General features: G+C 38.5%; 1 long non-coding RNA gene across 9 annotated transcripts in view; it reads right to left on the bottom strand.

Moving 5' to 3' along the window:
* Positions 1 to 18,033, bottom strand: part of LOC100614699 (uncharacterized) — a 112,070-nt gene that overhangs the window by 27,114 nt on the left and 66,923 nt on the right. For 4 of the 9 annotated variants that reach the window (XR_010154684.1, XR_010154680.1, XR_010154683.1 and 1 more), the window contains one exon: positions 4,338 to 4,532. This is a non-coding gene — a long non-coding RNA (uncharacterized LOC100614699). Of the gene's footprint in view, positions 1 to 4,337; positions 4,533 to 15,664; positions 15,817 to 18,033 lie in introns of all 9 variants that reach the window. The other 5 variants (XR_010154681.1, XR_010154679.1, XR_010154687.1 and 2 more) reach the window with 3 other exon arrangements.

The following is an 18,033-nucleotide window of genomic DNA, read 5'->3' as shown; positions in this document are numbered from 1 at the left end:
GGTGAGCGGATCCCTTGAGCTCAGGATTTCGAGACCAGCTTGGGTAACATGGTGAAATCCTGTCTCTACAAAAAATACAAAAATTAGTCAGGGGTGGCCGGGCGCGGTGGCTCACGCCTGTAATCCCAGCACTTTGGGAGGCCAAGGCGGGCAGATCACGAGGTCAGGAGATTGAGACCATCCTGGCGAACACGGTGAAACCCTGTCTCTACTAAAAATACACACAAAAAAAATTAGCCAGGCGTGGTGGTAGGCGCCTGTAGTCCCAGCTACTCCGGAGGCTGAGGCAGGAGAATGGCGTGAACCCGGGGGACGGAGCTTGCAGTGAGCCGAGATGGCGCCACTGCACTCCAGCCTGGGAGACAGTGAGACTCCGTCTCAAAAAAAAAAAAAATTAGTTAGGGGTGGTGGCTCACACCTGTAGTCCCAGCTACTTGGGAGGCTGTGGCTGGAGGATCGCTTGAGCCTGGGAGGCAGAGGTTGCAGTGAGCTGTGATTGCACCACTGCACTCCAGCCTGGGTGACGAGAAAAACCCCACAAAAGTCAGAAGTAGTTCTGTATCTATTTTTGCTTGTATAGGTCTATTGCTATATATCCATAGGTCTGAAAGCATAAAAATAAAAATGATTTTTTTTATTCCTCTCAAATATAGCTTTCTATTTAGCATAGTAAGAGGTTGGACTTTCTGTTTGGCCATCAGTATCCCTGAACACTGGATATACCTCTGTTCCACCCAGACTTATAGAAAGCTCTGTGGGGTGGGCTTGGGCCACAACCCCTTCCTCCCACTTTCCTGCTCCCGGATGTTCAAGCTGCAGTTTAGGCTTCTGTCACGAGGGGGCACTAATATACCACCATTATCAGACTGCAAAGCAATATATACAATGAGCAAAAAGGTGGGAATTGAACAGTGAGATCACATGGACACAGGAAGGGGAATATCACACTCTGGGGACTGTTGTGGGGTGGGGGGAGAGGGGAGGGATAGCATTGGGAGATATACCTAATGCTAGATGACGAGTTAGTGGGTGCAGCGCACCAGCATGGCACATGTATACATATGTAACTAACCTGCACATTGTGCACATGTACCCTAAAACTTTAATAAAAAAAAATTTAAAAAAAAAAGAAATACCATACCTCCCTTAAAACACAGCTTGTGAACCTATTTTCAAAATTTTCTGTCTGAAAAAACTGACAGATGCAAAAGAACACTAAATAAATATACTCTGGGGCATCCATACTATGAAACAGCAGGTAGCTCTAGCACACATTGGGAGCCACCGGCTGGCATAGGACAGCACAGGGGCAGGCGTAAGGTGACTAAGAAATGATGAGGGAGGTGGAACTGAGTCTGGGTGGCTGTGTCCACAGTGTCCCAGAGAGGGGATGACTGAAAGTGGGTGGAGAAGGTCTGGGAAGCCTGTACAGGAGTGGGGTAACGGAGGGCAAACTGCCTGCTCTCTGGGAGGGAGGGACCCCTCTACAGTGTGGACACCTCAACCTACCCTGAGGAAGGAAAAGATAAATCAGTGAATGCGATGAGATTCTTGGAGCACCATAATGCAACTGCTTTAAAATATATATTATATATATATACAATATATAATATATATCATATATATATACAATATATAATATATATCATATATATACACAATATATAATATATATCACATACATACAATATAGTACTACATACAATATATAATACACCACATACATACAATATATAATATATTACATACACACAATATGTAATATATCACATACATACAATATATTATATATAACATATATATAACATATGATATATTATATATGCAATATATAATATATACACGATATATATGTAATATATTACATATTATATATAATATATACAATATATAACATATAATATATATCATATAATATATAATACACATTACATACACACAATACATTATATATACAATATATAATATATTATATATAATACATACTATATACACAATATATGATATATACACAATATATGATTTATTATATATACAATATAATATATTGAATATATGATATATTATATATACAATATAATATATTGAATATATGATATATTATATATACAATATAATATATTGAATATATGATATATTATATATACAATATAATATATTGTATATATGATATATAATATATAGTATATAAATAAATAAAATTCATATAGTTTGTATAAATTCATAAATATATTTATATAAATAAAATATATGAATTTTGCACACAGAATTATGATCATGGTAAACAAACCATTTTAAGTCCTTCGTTACTCTACAAAATATACTCCTTTTTATTTAAAAAAAAAAAAAAATAGAGAGATCGATGCCATCTGGTGCCCAGAGACAGGATTGCATCTCTGTCAGCCAAGGGCCTCGGTAAGAGGGAAAGAGGGATGGAGTTTGGGAATTTGGCTCCCAGAAGGTATCAGCTGGAGTTTTCCGGAATTATTCAGCTCATGGTAGCTGTCTCTCTGTATCCAGTATTTTCTGGGATATCTAAAACTGATATTGGTTCCATCCCGTCTGAATTAAAGGTAAAGCTGCACGTATGTTTATTTGGGTGATAGAGCAAGAGAAGATACACACACACACACACACACACACACACACACACACACACACATAGACATTATCAATTCCATTTTTATCTACTTTGTCTCAATACAAAATTGAATACAATGAATGTACTTTCGAATTAATGAAATACATTACAATTACTGTTGCCAATCTATTCAAAAGTATTTATTGAAATGCTTTTTTCCCTAAATACAAAATTTCAAACAATGTATAAAAGTATATTTATAAATTGAAATGAATCTGCATCTCTCACTGGCCTGAAGTCTACCCTCTGACCCAAAAGGGTCTGTTGTCAACAGAATGGTGCATACTCTCCAGATGTGTCCCTGTAGGTGAGGTGCACGCAAACACACAATCTGTTCCAAAAGTGAATCACAGTACTAATTTTTTTTGCAACTTTTTTCTTCCACATAATATTCTTTTGAAGATTTATATTTGCATCTTATTAGTACTTCCAGTTTTGACTTATTTTAACATGTTTATTGTTCATGTATATTTTAATGAGAATGTTCTGTTGAAAACAGCTGCCAGTCATTTTGTTACAGAATGTGGTTCACAAATCATGGATACTAACCCAGTATCTGAGATGTAGTTTGCAAATGTTTTCTCCCTTAAGTTAAAAAATGTTTAGCCTTATTTTTACTGAGAAAGTGTTTTAAATGTCAATAATGTGACAAAAATATACAGGTCATAATTTAAAAAGAAAAAATGTTGAACAACACCATGAGGAGCAGGCGCTATCAGCCTGCAGGGAGATTAGAACATTCAGAGCCCTGGAGACATCAAGAGAAAATGATACAACTTTGGAGTATTCCAGAGTTAGCTGATGATCACAGGACAACTAGGTTGTTTCCCTGACTTACATAAACTCCCCTAAAGACAGCACACTGATCTGAATAATGGTCAGAATGATGAGTATCTTAAATGGTTGTTAGGATTAAAGGAGATGAGCTGTAAATTGCATTTGCTTACAGTGGTTCAGTGCATGTTACTTTTCTTCTCTCCAGCTCACCTGTCCCAAGGCCAACACTTGAGCTTCTGCCTGAGCCCACTCACCACTTCAAGGATTAGCTAACTCCTGTGGCCCTACACCCAGATCTCATGGCACAAAGCGCAGGATTTCACTTCTGTCTTCCTCATCACCCAGAGGGGTTGTGGAGTGAGGACCTGTGGGGCCACAATACCAGGGGGGGAATCTGACCATTTCTCAAGCCCTGGAAGCCCATCTTCTAAAACGGAAGCTGCTCAGGGTCCTCTAGGGAGGGTGAGGGATAGAACCTCATTCCAACCCTGCCACTTACCTGGAGGGGTGACTTAGGCTCTGTGAGCCTGAGCTTAGTCACCTGTGAAATGGGACTGACCATACCATCTTTACAGAGCTGTTCTGAAGGGTAAATGAGAAAACCTCTTGCGAGTATATAGCATGGAGTGGGACTTCAATTGCCCTTTAAATGCTGAGACATAGAAGTGGGGGTTGGCTGAGCCTCAGGGCTAAGGCAGGCATTGTGAAAAGTCATTTTTCATTGTTTCTCTCCTAATGAGAACACAGACATCCATATAAGGGAAGTAAATCTCTCTCTGATATGTTTTGAATTCAAGGTTTTAAAGACAGAATGTTCTCTACATTCTTGGGTGTTTCATAAAATCTGGTCAACATCATGCCTCTGAGTAGACCCCAATCCAGTTCCCAATGCTGGGAAGACAGGTGTGTCTGAACTTACCTGATGAGCTCTGTGATAGGTCTGGCCAGGAATGCAAGGTTTGGTGTTTGCCTAGTGGCTGCTCCTGGCTTACTTGGTATTTTAGTATATTTATAGAAAAATTCTGTACTCATCCTGCAGTCACCTGTGCAGGAGTCCTCAGATCATGCATGATCCAGCCACATCACACCAGGATTTCAGCCACCTGCTGCCTCCCTGAAGGACAAAAATCCAAGAGTTACTAGCATTTCTTTCATACAATGTCCATTCTTTCATTTACTAACAAGTAAATATATATTGAGCTCAAAACTCCTATTAGTCCATTGGAAGGGTCTCATGTTCTCCAAAGTCGAAATAAGAATGTGACAAGGGAAATCAATATATGGAAAGCTTCGAGGGATAAACCTGAGATAAGACAGCTTCTTCACATTAATTTGAAAACTTGCTCAAGTTTCATGGAATTGAAGATTTTAAAAAGTCTCTCATTGAACCCTTCATTCCTATTCAGCCACAGAATCCTTCTCTCTATAAATATGTCTGTCTGTATCTCTAGGTCTCTCTCTTCCCTTTCAAATTCAAAGTACCAAAAGGATTTTCTGCACTCTGTTAACATTCTTCACTTCCCATGGTCCTTATCCCATTGCACTATGATGTCTGTTTCCAGGATGGCAACAAACATGATCTCACCAAGGTTAAAATCCAACTTTTGGTCACCAGGTTCAGTTTGTGTGTGTGTGTGTGTGTGTGTGTAAATATATTATCATAATGAGTATTACTTTTTAAAAGTAATCTCCTAAAACACGCATGCTTGTGCAGACTGCTTCTTCCACCTATCAACAGAGCCTTCACAGTTTCCCAGGCTCTGGAGCATGATGTACTGGACACAAATATAAGCTGTCTCAATCCCTAACTGTACAGTCTCAGGCAGAGTCCATATTCTCTCTGTCATCAGTTTTTCATCTATAAAACAGAGATTAGCCACAATTTCTACCTTGTAAGGGTGCTGTGAAAATTTAATGACTCAATACATAAATGCATATGGTACATAAGAAATTTTACTCATTTCTCTTTATATATTTTATTGGCATTAGTATCACTATAGTCATAAAAATAAGATATAGACTAAAGTTTATTCACAAGGAATGCCGTTTGTGGTATGTTGTTAGTGAGTGTATAAATTTTCTAGGGCTGCCATAACAAATTACATAAATTTATTATTTCAGAGTTCAAAAGTACAAAACCAAGGCCAAAAGTACAAAACCAAGGTCTAGACAGGGCCAACTCTTTCTGAAGACTCAGGGGAGAATCCTTCCTTTCCTCTTATATCTTTTGGTGGTTCCTACTTTATAGTTCCAATCTCTTCCTCCATCTTCACATGGCCTTTCTCCCTATCTGTGTCAAATATCCCTCTTTCTTTTATAATGATACTGGCAATTGGATGATCACATCTTTAGATCTTTAGCTTGATTAGATTTGCAAAGATCCTATTTCCAAATAAGGTATAGTGGGTGTTAGAATTAGTGCATATTTTTGAGGAGACACAATTCAACCCATTACAGTGAGGCAAGCAAGTTACAAAACTAAATGTAAGATGAAGTATCTTTTGTATGTAAATATATAAATGCACGCATACTTACATATGTACATATACATGTACCTGCAAAAGAAAACTTCTAGAAGAATATAATGTAGGTGAAATCATTACAAGGGCTTATCTTTGGGTGGTAGGATTTGGGGTATTATTTTTTCTTTTCTTTTCTTTATTTTTTTTGGGATGGAGTTTCACTCTTGTCACCCAGGCTGGAGTGCAATGGCACGATCTCGGCTCCCTGCAACCTCCCGCTCCCAGGTTCAAGTGATTCTCCTGCCTCAGCCTCCTTAGTAGCTGGGATTACAGGTGCCTGCCACCATACCTGGCTAATTTTTTTGTATTTCTAGTAGAGACGGGTTTTACTATGTTGGTCAGGCTGGTCTTGAACTCCTGACCTTATGTGATCTGCCCTCGTTGGTCCCCTAAAGTGCTGGGATTACAGGCGTGAGCCACCATGCCTGGCTATTTTTTCTTTTCTGTATCTTCTATTTTTACCTATAATAAGCACTATTCCTCTTTCAATTACACAAATATTAAAATGTCTGAAAAACATAACCATTCTGTGTTCCCAACCACAAGAAAGCTATTTACTTCAGAACAGGAACATCCCTAAGGCAGGAAGGGAGATAAGACATTTCCACAGTATTACTGAACATATTTCTCCCAAATTCAAAACCACACAGAATATTACCAATATTTAATTGTCGGCTGGGCGCGGTGGCTCATGCCTGTAATCCCAGCACTTTGGGAGGCAGAGGCGGGTGGATCACCTAAGGTCAGGAGTTCGAGACCAGCCTGACCAACATGGTGAAACCCCGTCTCTACTAAAAATACAAAATTAGCTGGGCGTGGTGATGCATGCTTGTAATCCCAGCTACTTGGGAGGCTGAGGCAGGAGAATTGCTTGGACCCAGGAGGCAGAGGTTGCAGTGAGCCAAGATTGCGCCATTGCAATCCAGCCTGGGCAACAAGTGTAAAACTCCATCTACCAAAAAAAAAAAAAAAAAAAATTAAAGGTCTGCCTACTTAACCGAGAAAAAACAGGAAACCTTAATTTGTTTTGTTGTGCTGCTGTGCCCTGATCTTATCAGATGAAAGGCAGCTACTCATACTGGTTAGATGTAGGGGCTTGAGAGCCACACAGCCAATGTTCAAATCTAAGTCTCGACACTTGCTAGCCCTGCCTTCACTGTGCCTCAGTTCCCTTATGTTTAAACGCAGGCAACAATAGCTCCTCCTTACAGATGATGCTGAGGATTAAATAAGTATAGGTTTCGCTCTTAACAACAGTGTCAGGAACTGAGGATGTCAATAATAAATATTAACCTTTTAAAAAATCAGTGTTAACATATTGCCATTTTTATTATTATGTGAATTTTTATTGATTGGCATAGATTGCCATTCATATTACGATGTCTGTTAAAAAAAAGCAATTTGCACAGCTCTAAGTAGGATATCATCTCACGGCATTCCTAAATATGCATGGTTATATTTGCATAATAGAATTTATGAAAAAAATATATAGTCACACACTACATAACAACATTTCACTTGATGAAGGACCACATATTCAATAGCAGTCCAAGATTATAATGGAGCTGAAAACTTCTTGTTGCATGTAAATTCTTGTTGTAACATTCGTAGCTCAATGCATTCCTCATGTTTCTGGTGATGCCCATGTAAACAAACCTACTATGCTGCCAGTTATATAAAAGTATAGCACATACAATTGTGTACAATACATAATACTTGATAATGATAATAAATGACTATGTTGCTGGTTTATGTGTTTATTGTACTATACATTTTATCATTACTTTAGAACATACTCTTCTACATATTAAAAAAGGTTAACTGTAAAACAGTCTCAGGCAGGTCCTTCAGGAGGTATTCAAGAAGGCATTGCTATCAATAGGAGATGACAGCCCCATGCCTGTTACTTTGCCCCCAAAGACCTTCTGGTGAGACAAGATGTGGAGGTGGAAGATAGTGATATTGATGATCCTGACCCCGTGTACCTGACCCCATGTAGGCCTAGGCTCATATGTGTGTTTGTGTCTTAGTTTCTAACAAAAAAAGTTTTTAAAAAAATTAATAGCAAAAAGCATATAGAATAAAGATACAAAGAAAGAAAATGGCCAGGCACGGTGGCTCATGCCTGTAATCCCAGAATTTTGGGAGGCCGAGGTGGGAGGATCCATTGAGCCTAGGAATTTGAGACCAGCTTGGGCAATATAATGAGACCTAGTCTCTACATAAATAAATAAATAAACAAACTAGCAGGGTGTGGTGGTGCATGCCTGTAGTTCCAGATACTCAGGAGGCTGAAGCAGGAGGATCACTTGAGCCTGGCAGGTGGAGGCTGTTGTGAGCCAAGATCAGGCCACTGCACTCCAGTCTGGGCGACAGAGCAAGACACTGTCTCAAAAAAAAAAAAAGGAGAGAAAATATTTTTTATAGCTCTACAATGTGTTTGTGTTTTAAGCAAAGTGTTATTACCAAAGAGTCAAAAAGTTAAAAAAATTAAAAAATTATAAAGTAAAAAGGTTACAGTAAACTTAGTATTGAATTTATTATTAAATTTAGTATAGCCTAACTGTACAGTGTTTATAGTCTATAGGAGTGTAATGTCCTAGACTTTCACTTTCATTCACTACTCACTCACCCAGAGCAACTTCCAGTCCTGCAAGCTCCATTCATGGTAAGTGCCCTATATAGGTGTGCCATTTTGTATCTTTTCTTTCTTTTCTTTTTCTTTTCTTTTTTTTTTTTTTTTTTTTTTTTGAGACAGGGTCTCACTCTTTCGCCCAGGCTGGAGTACAGTAGCACGATCTGGGCTCACTGTAACCTCCACCTCCCTGGCTCAAGTGATTCTCATGCCTCAGCCTCCTAAGTAGCCAGGATTACAGGCACCCGCCACCATGCCCAGCTAGTTTTTGTATTTTTAGTGGAGTCAGCATTTCACTGTGTTGGCCAGGCTGGTCTCGAACTCCTGGCCTCATGTGATCCACCTGCCTCGGCCTCCCAAAGTGCTGGGATTACAGGTGTGAGCCACTGCACCTGGCCCCATTTTGTATATTTTATACCATAATTTTACTGTTTATTATTGCTTAGATATGTTTAGATACACAAATACTGACCATTTTGTTATAATTGTCTACAGTATTCAGTATAGTAACATGCTGTACAGGTTTGTAGCCTGGGAGCAACAGGCTGTACCATCTAGCCTAAGTATGTAGAAGACTAGGTTTTTATAACCGCACTCCATGATATTAGCACACTGAAACAATTTAACAACACATTTCTCAAAATGTATCCCCATCATTAAGTGACACGTGACTGTATATATATTCAACTGTTAACAGTGCTTCTCCATAAGTAGTAGACTTTTACTAGTTTTTAATTTTTTTTTTTTTTGCTTTCCTCACTTTTCCATTTTTATCTACAACAAAAGTGTCTTGGTTTTGGAGGTGAAAATAATAATCAGAAAAAATAAATATCACCAGCCCTACCCCATAAGACGGTTCAGCTTTGGAATGGGGAACACCTCTAAGCCAAGGGAATTAAGTAGTAGGGTGGTCCCAGAACTAATGTATGAATCTATCCACATGGTAACCCCAATTGGGCAGCTTCAGGGAAATTACAGACACCTAGGAGAAGGGCCAACATGTCTCTCAAATGAAGCTTACATTTAGCAGTCAGTATCCACAGAAATCCACTCTCCAGGATTTCAGTGATGGTCACAAGATGAAAGTAGTTTCACAGCATGCTTCTCTCTGCACTCTCCCAAAGAAAGCCCCTTGAATGGAGAGTAGGCTCCTCTGTTTACCCACCTAGTTAGCCAAGCAGTGACTGCCACAGGGGTGGGAAAGAGGGAGGGACTGCATGAAACCACCCAGGGGTCAGCACCACAGCTTCCAGAGAGGAAGGATCCTAACACAGCTGGGTTTGGGGTAAAAGTTGAGTCACAGTCTCACTGAGCAAAGAACTGCAGGAACAATCAGCACATGTGAATTAAAACACTTTCGAAATACCTTCCCTGTGCAATTAAAAATATTAGAAGAAAAGGAAGGAAAATATACACAAACCCAACAATTCTAACACAAAATCAGATCAAGTTCTAAATAAGATTCACCCCTAAGCCAATAAGGGATTTGGGTGGTAGACTGGCATATCTTTTACCAGCATATCCCAGATTAGGTTCTGGATTAGGCCTTGAAGGGTTACAGTGAGCATGAAAGACAGACAATTTGGCCCAGACAAATGGGAAGTTGTTTCATATCAGGAAACACTGAGACATTGTTTTAGGCCAGTTAGCTCCAGAGAAACTCTAAGACTTTGAACACGCTGGGAAAAAGCATTTGAAAACAGTATCTACAGGTTGTTTGTGCTCCCTATAGCATATAAACTGAGAAAATAGGTATGTCTGTTTTAGTAAGTCTGCAAGAGTACACATGACAAGGAGGCCATGCAGCTCCCACTGTTGAAATGTGATTGTGTGTTTGTTCTCCTCATGTTTCTTCATTTTTTTCCTTTTTTTCCATGAGGTAGCCAGGCATCTATAGAAAAAACATGCTACAAAACAATACCATTCTCACTTACAGATATATGCATATGTAATAAAAGTATAGGGCAATGTCTTTAAAATCTAAAACCCGAATTCTGCATAGTGGTTACCTCTGAGAAAGAAGGAGGCTTGCAATCAGAGAAGTCTTCAAAGTGAGTTTCAACTGCATATATAGTATTACGTATGTCAACATGAGAACAGGGATGTCTCTTACATTCTATAATTTTTGTATTTCTGAAATATTTCGTAACAACTGTTTCATTGAAGCTTACTTCTGGCTTTTAAAAAGAACCATACTAATTTAGAAATTGTGGAAAACATAGTTAAGTCAAGAGATGAAGAATTAAGTACCGACCCACCGCTCATTAATTTTGAAGAATGTATCCTTTTTTGTGCAGTTCCTCCCGTTTTATTCTCTACGTAGTCATATTTAATGTATGAGTTTCATTTATCTGGAGACTCAACATTTCCTAAACATCATAAAACCAGTAATTAAATGTGCCCCAATTTTCTCCTCACTTTACTGATGCCAATGCCCACGTCCTTAACCATTAGGTATACAATCTTTTTCTGTGTAAGGACAGAGACCAACACAGGGGAAGTGACTCCCCATGGTCCTGTACACGAGGACAGATCTGGTATTGGGGGCCAAGGTCTCCTGATTTCAGTCCATTGCACAGCAGACCCATCTTCATGTTCTGTTATTCTGTGCTGTCTCCTTTCTGGCCCACAGTGGGAAGCTGCTATTTCAGCATCCAAATAGAAGTTTAAAAAGAAGAGAAGAACACAACAAATAAAAAGTAATGAGGCTATAATTTGCTTCCTTATTTCCACCATCCTCAGTATCTCATCTTAGAAAGAAATAGCACCAAAGCTTATACGTCATATAAATATGTATGCATTTCTTTTTCTGATGGTTCAAATCCATTGATCTCTTTGAGATGTTGATGTTTAAGTCATCTCTTGTGGGAGGGAGAACATAAGGGAGATTATACATATATTTGTTGAAGTATTAGGTACCATGTGCTTTATTTACGTTTGCTCATTCCTCCTCTTGGCTCTCTGAAGTAAATGTCATTATGCCCATTTTATAGGTTAGCAAGGTCAGGTTCAATAAGGGTAACTCACTGCTAGAGGGTCATATTCATCTATCAAGAGGCAGGAATGGGGTATTACGCAAAATACTCATTTATATATATTATTTCCCAAAGTTATCAGATTATATGTATGTTTCAGCAATTTTTCTTTCTCACTCAGCATGGTAGCCTAGGATATTAGTTTTCAGTCCTTTAGTTACTGTAATCTGGCATAGTTTTGAAAATTTAATGGGTATATAATTGTTTTTTAATGTGAATTATCTGTTAATATTATTTTCTCTATTCATTAGTAAGACTTCATTCCATATCAAGGATGTAGTGTTAAGGATTTAATATAAAAGTAACCACTGAAACAAAACAATAACCATGCTAACTACTAAATAAATAGGAAGAGGAAATCAAACACATGACCTAGTGAAAGGCTATATAATTTCCTTATATTTATAGACAATACTACAGAACTGAACTTAAATGACCAAAGACTTTGATCATATTGTGGCAAGTCAATTCTCCCTGACAATCACATAGGCAGGCCTGCATGACAGTCACACAGACAGGCCTGCATAGCACCCCAGTTACACAGACAAATTTCCACAGCGCTGCCTTAACATTGAGCAAATAGTTAAACCTAGGGAAATTGTTGCCCAGACATCAAAGCTAGAAATGACACATATGGTCAGTAGGAGCCTTGTGTGGGCTTCTCCCTTGCTGGAGCAAGCCAAAATAATAGACACAGTTTTACAATAGGACCCATCTCGGGTCGACAAAATCTGAGAGAAGTCAAGGTAACAGAGGCAGCTGTTTGAACAGATTCATTAGAGAGTCTAAGGCAGCTCTCTGGACCAAGCTGTAAAGGAGACAAGATAGAAACAATCACTCTGGTACGACAGTAGACAGTCCTTGAAGGTACTGGGGCCCTTTTAATCAGACTTAGCAAGGATTTTTTTGCCTCTGACCTTCTAGTTGAAACAAAATTAGTTACCAATAGACTTAGGCGAATGCCGTACTGCACGTAGGGACATAACCCCAACCTATATAAGCCTTAAGAAAATTTAACACCTTGAGTTGGTCTGGTGGAATTATCTCTGGCCTTCTCCCTGTATCCAGTTACAGTAATAAATTCTCTTCTTTCCTAGTTTGTCTGCTTCTTGTTATTGGGCCTCGAGAAAATGCAGCCGGACCTGGCTTGGTTCCAGGAACAATAAGAATAAAGGTAAATGGACTTAATTCACCTATTAAAGTATTTGTAAATTTCCCATTGAAGCAAAATCCAAAATTATGCTTTTTCATGAGATATACCTTAAACAAATGAATTCAGGTAGGTTAACAGTTTAAAAATAAGTAAATATATACCAAGCAATTGACCATATCAAGAAAGCAGGAATTATAATCTTGATATTTGAGAGAGTAGAATTGAGACCAAAATGGATTTAAAGAGGTAAAAAGGCACAGTTGATAATGCTAAAGGCTACAATTCACAAGGAAAATGTGAGATACTAATACTTATATACCAAAGCACACAATACTTCCCTGAATTCAAAAATGTTCAAGTGGAGAAAAAAATTAATAATTATAGAGAAGACCTAAACAACCAAGTCCCAAGAGTAGAGCTTATAAATAGCCACAGTGAACTATGAAGCCTGATATTAAGCAATACACATGCTTTTCAAATGAGCATGGAACATTCATGAAAATGGATTCTATCTGAGGCTGTTAACAAAATCTTGGGCCCAATGAGAATAGATTAAAATTGCAGAATTTGATGAGGATAATGATGAAAGCAACATATCAAAATCTAGCTAGAGTAGCTGTCAGAAGATATTATAAAGCATTAAATATCTACATGAATAAAAAAGAAAATTAAATATTCAATTTTAAAATCCTGATTTAAAAACCCACAAAGTAAATAAAATAATGCAGATGGAAAAAAATAGTTAAGGGCAAAAGCAGAAATGAATGGGCTAAGCAATAACATCCTTGTTAAAGATCAAAGTGTTGGGATGGGAAAAAAGCAAATACTGGCATTGTGGATGATGCACCAAATACCATGCTTGGACTTGAGGAAGGTCTCCCAACAAACTCCTTATAATGCTTCCTTGAATGTAAGGATTAGGGGTGTGTGTGTGTGTGTGTGTGTGTGTGCAGACAGTGAAAAAATGCAAAACAATACTACATTTTGTTTAGGGAGTTCTCATATGGAGTAAAAGAAAAAAGTAGTATAGGGGAATTATAATTATCTCACTGTGGATATGATTATCTCTAGGGAAGAAAGAAAGGGACACAATCAGGGAGGAGTAAACTTTTTTCCTAACATGGATTATCTTTATAGCTCTCTATACATTTCCTCTAAAATATTTCATAAGTAGCGGAGGTTTAAGGGATTACAGTTTTTAATCATAAATATAATCCATACTCAGCAAATGTTTAATATTGAGCCAAGTGCAGAGGTTAAAAATATCAATACCCAGTAACTCTATCATGATTGAAATTAAGATTGTGTTATGTCATTCCAGTGGTTATTTTTTCGTGCATATATACACATGTACTGCAAATTATATATACAATTCATGTAACTACTATAACCATATGTGCAGTTTATTGTCTTTTTTTATATCTTTTGCTTTTATCTTAAATACTAACACAGTGATGAAGTGTTCTGATTAAATGACAAGGTATAAGATCGAACATCTTACTCTTTCCAGTTGACCCAGCCCCAATTCTTGAACAATGCATTGGAATGGAAATGCCATACCTGCAGCATGTTAAATAATGTTATATGCCTGGGTGTACTCAAGAGCTTTCTATAGACTTACTTTAATTTGCATGCTACCCAACAGTTATAAAATTACAGGTTTGAGGAACATTGTAATACCAGATAGTATAATCTCCACTCCTATCATCCAGCCTTTGGATGGATAGTACAAATAGTAATAATAATAAATGATAATATAAGATGACAACAATTATAGGACATATGGTAGATAAGTTACTTGCTCTAAATTACACAAACAGCAGTTAATGGTTCCCAGGGTCAAATCCAAGTTTTTGTAATCCCAAAGCCCACACCCCAGTCCACCGTTTCTTTTAAAAAATATTATTATTAATATTTTATAAGTACATAAACACATATACACATATACACATACAGGTTTTACATGAAAAGGTTTTTTTCTGGACAAATACACAATAACTCCAAAATAGTGGTGCCACTAGGAAGGGCAGTTTGGAGTCTGGAGAGAAATGGAGGTTACTTTGCATATAGAAGACTTTATAGGTAAATAATTCTCAAATATTTGGAGAAATTTCCTCTAGTAAAGGAAAGCATTGGTTAAAAGAACATCCTTTGACATTAGACAGCCTTGTATTTGTGTTTGGTTTTGTCACTTACTACATCTTAAGCAATTACTTACACCCTCTAAGCCTCAGTTTCCTTTCTACAAAAAAGATTAAAATGGTGGACACATACAAAGAAAGTATTAATTAAGATAAAACATGTAACATAACACAGGGCCTGGCACAGAGTAATCACTTAATTAATGCCATATATTATTTTTATTTCTAATAGTAGCGATAGCTCAAGACGGTTGGATGTACAGTATTTTTGGCTTCCAATGAGAGCTGTTGTCAAGACATTCTTGCAATGGCTGCCATTCTACATGAGAGCCTCTTATTCGTGGTGCCATGACAAGCTAATGTGTCACAATCATTGTGTGTATTATAAGTAACTTGTTACTTGTAATACTTTACTGAAGCTTGAGGATTGTTTATGTTATAGATGAATCAGTGTTGTACCCATAAAAACTCTCTCACTCTCTTGAATTATGAAATAATTTTCTGAGTGGGAGAGAAAGGGGTGGAGTTATTCATAGCTATACAGCTGAGAATTGTGGACAACACTAGGTGTGCCAGTGGGAGTGTGCCATGTATGTGAAAACCACATCATCACAAGATAATAGTCCTTTGCTCTGGGGGGCAACTAGTTTAAAGTCAGTAAACATGAAGTTTCAGATGATTTAAGGGTTCCCTATCCACTGTTTCTATATTGAGTGTCTTTCTGTGTTAGGACTTAGACCAAGAAAGGGAAAGGACTCACTGAATGTCCTATGGTCAGTTGATAGGTCTGGCAAGAGGGATACAGGTTTGATGACTCCCATCTTCTGTCTATCTGACCGATTTTATTATTTGCTCTTATGTAGTGTTTCTTCTTCCTGGGGCTCAATAAGAAATTCCTTTATGCATGTCACACTAGAAAGAAAATAAGAGAGCAGAAAGTATGTGGAATAAAAGAAATGATGAGATAGAACCAACATTCACTTCTTGCTGCTACATTTCCAGATGCTCTCTGTTTAAAATTTATTTCACAGCGCACAGGTATTTTCTCTTTGAACCTACAAGAATGTAACCCCAAGATTCAATTCAAAAAGGCAAAAAGGCAGAAGCACAAGGTTCATTCTTGGCAGAACAAATTGTAACAGCAGAAGACTCAAAATGTGACAGATGTCCACCAATAAGGGACTGATCGAGTAACCTAAGATACATCTACTCCTAGAGTATAATGCAGATATAACAAGCAATGAGAACTCCCACTCTATTATGTAGTGATCTCCAAAATACATACTGTTAAGTGAATAAAAAGCAAAGAAAAAAATATGTAGAGCTGCTGCTGCCCAATATGGTAGGCACTAGCCACTGATGGCTATTTCTTCCTGATGTACAAAATACATTCATTCCAGCTCAGTAGCTCCTAAAGTCTTAATTCATTCTAGCATCAACTCAAAAGTCCAAGATCCAGAGTCTCATCTAAATCAGTTATGATTGAGACTCAAAACCCAATTCATCCTAAGGCAAATTCCTTCCAGCTGTGAGCTTGTGAATCAAAACAAGCTGTCTACTCCCAAAATACAATAGTGACACAGGTGTAGAGTAAACATTCCCATTCTAAAAGGGAGACACAGGCAAAAAGAAAGGAGTAACAGGCCTCAAGCATAGTCCAAAACCCAACAGGGCCAAAAACATTAAGTCTTTTTTTGTTGTTGTTTTTTTGACAGAGTTTCCCATTTTGTCACCCAGGCTGGAGTGCCATAGCATGATCTTGGCTTACTGCAACATCTGCCTCTAGGGCTCAAGCAATCCTCCTTCCTTAGCTTCCAGAGTAGCTGAGACCACAGATGTGCATCACCATGCCCAGCTAATTTTTGTATGTTTTGTAGAGACGGGGTTTCACCATATTGCCCAGGCTGGTCTCAAACTCCTGAGCTCAAGCAGTCCACCCGCCTTGGCCTCCCAAAGTGCTGGGATTACAGATGTGAGCCACTGTGCAAGGCCCATTAAGTCTTAAAGCTAGAGAATCATTCTCTTTTGACTCCATGTCCTGAATACTGGGCTCACTGGGATGGGAACTGGGCCCTCAAAGCCATAGGCAGTCTGGCCTCTATGGGTTTGCTGTACTCAGTCTACTCACCAGCTCTCACAAATTGGAGTCTCATGCCTGCAGCTTTCTGAGGCTGGAGTTGCACACTGGTAACTCTATAGTTTCGGGGTCTCTGAGATGGCCATACTCAACAGCTCACTAGGTATTGCCCTAGTAGGGGCTCTTTGTGGTAGCTCCATCCCTGCAAGTCTCTGCCTGGATCTCCAGGCTGTCTGAGACATCCTTTCAAATCTAGGAGGAGGAAGTCATGCCCTCACAGCTCTTGCACTCTGTATGCCTTTAGAATTAGCAGCATATGGATACCACTAATGTTTACAGCTTGTATCTTCTGAAGCTGCAGATTGAGCCACACCTGCGGTCACTTGGGCCACAGCAACTGGGGTGGCTGAGGAGCACTGTCCTGAAATGTGGGAAGAAGAGACCCAAGTGTCTCTTTGCAGCAAGCCCATGGAAGGCATCCTGGGCTGGTCCCCCTATAGCTCTGGGTCTGTGACAAGAGGGGCAGCCTCAAAGATCTCTGAAATACTTTGGGGGACTTTTTCTCATTGTCTTGATGAATAGCATCTGGCTCCCTTCCATCCATGGTAACCTCTTTAGCAAGTAGTTGCTTGGCCACACCCTTAGTATTCTCTCCTGAACACCCTTTTCATTCTACATGGCCAGGCTGTAAATTTTTCTAACTTTTTTTTTGCTCTGCTTCTCTTTTAATTACAAATTGTACTTTAAGTCACTTATTTCTTCTCACATCTCACTGTATGTGGTTAAAAGTACTGTGTAGCAGCCTGAATACTTTGATGCTTAGAGATTTCTTCCACCAGATACCCTACTTCATCACTCTTAAGTTCTGCATTCCATAAAGCCCTAGAACATGGACAAAATTCAGCCAAGGTCTTTGCTACTTTATAACAGGATGGCCTTTACACCAGTTTCCTACATTGTTCCTCATTTCTTTTCTTTCTTTCTTTTTTTTAATGCAGTTTGTTGCCCAGGCTGGAGTGCAATGGCGCGATCCTGGCTCACTGCAACCTCTG

This window comes from Pan troglodytes, chromosome X (genome assembly GCF_028858775.2).
Source record: "Pan troglodytes isolate AG18354 chromosome X, NHGRI_mPanTro3-v2.0_pri, whole genome shotgun sequence".
Taxonomy (NCBI): Eukaryota; Metazoa; Chordata; class Mammalia; order Primates; family Hominidae; genus Pan; species Pan troglodytes.
Note: the sequence above shows the minus strand (reverse complement) of the source record. Positions and strands in the feature narration are given on the sequence as shown.